This window comes from Sus scrofa, chromosome X, assembly GCF_054392235.1.
Source record: "Sus scrofa isolate SSC_HxYL_T2T_F1_AM1 chromosome X, Sscrofa_HxYL_maternal_Yorkshire_Landrace_v2.0, whole genome shotgun sequence".
NCBI lineage: Eukaryota > Metazoa > Chordata > Mammalia > Artiodactyla > Suidae > Sus > Sus scrofa.
Genome location: NC_139401.1, coordinates 38,979,248 through 38,981,909, shown reverse-complemented (window position 1 = coordinate 38,981,909; position 2,662 = coordinate 38,979,248).

Here is a 2,662-nt window from a genome sequence, read left to right as displayed (position 1 = left end):
GTCTGCAGTGGCTCGGGTCACTGCCAAGGCATGGGTTTGATCCCCGGCCTGGTGCAATGGTTTAAGGATTTGGCATTGCCGCAGCTGTGGTGTAGGACACAGCTAGGGCTCAAATTCAATCCCTGGCCCAGGAATTCCATATGCAGCATGTATGGCAAAAAGAAAAGAAAAGCGACAAAATGTAATTTACACCATTCAAAAACTATTCGAATGGGCTCTGGGAGGCCCAGACATGTGGTCAAACATTACTCTGGGTGCTTCTGTGAGGGTGTTTCTGGATGTTTCTGGATGGTCTGTCTACCCCTTGATTCTGGGTCATGTGACATGCTTTGGCCAATGGGATGTTAGCCGACTTGACACAAGCAGGTGCTTGGGGTTTGTGCATTGAGGTTTGCTCTCTTGTGCCTCAGCTATGGCCTTAAAGATGTGCAGGCTGGACAATGAGACGTGTGGAATAGAGGCGAGTTGCCCCGGCTGAGAACAGCCTAGCTCAGCTCCCCTCTGCTGCCCTCCAGATCAGCAAAGCTGCCCAGCCCTGCCCAGCCTAGACAGCTGAATTACAGATGCTTGAGGAATACATGTTGACTGGAGTATGTTAGGCAAGTTTTGCCATTATCTATTACGCAGCACAAGCTGACTGATACAGCCACGGGTTGCTGTGAAGATTGAATGAGTTTGTACATTTAAAATGCTCTGAACAGTGACGTGGACGTATGCTTAGGACGTCCTGGCCTTGGCACATATGCATGCCTGTGGATCTGGGGTTTCTTTCCCAGGAGCTTGATACGTGTGCCATTCTGCCTGCCATGTGTCCGCCAGCCCCCATGCCCAGAGGGAGTGCTGGGGGCTGTGAATAGCTGAGATGGAACAGCCTTCACACCACTGTGCTCAGGATTTGAATGTTGTTCACCTTCCCCCTGGGCTAGCTCCTGGATCCTGCCTTCTTTGGCTTCCATCTCTTTGGATCAGAGTGGCAGCTCCACGAGAGCCTGTCTTGCTCCCTGATGTATCCCCGGGGTCCGAGGCAGCTGCTGACACATAGTAGGCTCTGGATTGGTTTGACTGATTACAGGCTTATTAGGGCCCGTTTGACCTTGGTCTCATCGCTCTTTGCAATTCCTATGAACTTCTGCTAGCTCCTTCTCCCTCTTCCTAAGCGTGCATAGAGCCAGTGAGATGGCAAAGTCCAGAACTCCACGGGCGACCTACTAAGACCTGGGCAGTGGAGCAACGCCCATCGGCTGCCCCCTCTCCCTGGGAGCTGCAGACGGGGCCCGCCGTCCCCGTAAGCGGCGTTGCAAGTTGTCTCATGGAGCAACATGAGAGGCTCTTTCCAAAATCGCCCCCCTTCAGTAATTCCTCCAATTATACCCAGCATTTCGATTTCTGTTCATCTATGCCCTTTGCCCAGCTTACAGACTCAAAGGCTCTTATGAGGTCGGCGATTTCGAGGACTTAATTCTTTAGCGTGAATGCATTTCTAGACATATCCTTACTTATCAGACTATATAAAGCATTTTTGAGCACCCACTACCTCGCCGGGTCCGCAAGAGCTCAGGATATGCTTCCCTCAAGAGCTGTGGGCTGTTGCTTGTCTACAGCTTTACACAGAGCGGGGGAACCGATGTGACAAGCGCTTTAAAAGAAATGATGATGAGGGAGTTCCCTTTGTGGCTCAGGGGTAGTGAACCTAACTAGGATCCATGAGGATGTGGGCTTGATCCCTGGCCTCGCTCAGTGGGTTCAGGATTCGGCGTTGCCGTGAGCTGTGGTGTGGATCACAGACATGGCTCAGATCTGGTGTTGCTGTGGCTGTGCTGCAGGCTGGCAGCTGCAGCTCTGATTCGACCCCTAGCCTGGGAACCTCCATATGCCACGGGAGCGGCCCTAAAAGGACCAAGAAAGAAAGAAAGAGAGAGAGAGAAAGAGAGAAAGAAAAAGAAAGAAAGAAAGAGAAGGAAGGAAGGAAGGAAGGAAGGAAGGAAAGAAAGAAAGAAAGAAAGAAAGAAAGAAAGAAAAAGAGAGAAAGAAAAAGAAAGAGAGGAAGAAAGAAAGAAAAGAAAAAGAAAGGAAGAAAGAAAGAAAGAAAAAGAAAGAAAGGAAGAAAGAAAGGAAGGATGATGATAGTCAAGGCTCTGTGTCAAAGTGGCCACAGATTCTTGTTCTCCTTGGATGCCTGTCCTTGAAATGTGTATTCATGTATCAGGATGGGAAGCTTTTCTCCATCCCCGGAAGCTGAGTTGTCCCTGTGTCTCCCTCTGGCCACCGGGGGACATTAGCAAATGCGCCGCAAACAGAGACTTGAATAACATTTGCACATCAAAGCCTGCTCTCTTGCTACACCTGTACTCCGAGGTCACACGCTTGGGAGGGTCTGCTGGAGGCTGAGCGCGACCTGGCCCTGTCGTTGCCATTGCCAACGGCCCCCACCCTCCAGACATGTGGGTGAGGCCGCTGGGGACTAACCGGCCCACAGCTGACCCTCCTACCACAAGCGTCTAGGTGAGCCTAGCCAAGATCAGCGGAGCCCAGCCCAGAGCTGACCAGCAGAATCATCGTCTGAAGCCACTTCTTCCGGAGTATAAGTTAATTACACAGCCACGGATACGTGACATAATAATAACTGCCATTTACAGGTCGCAGATGAAGTCCTGAGGGTACA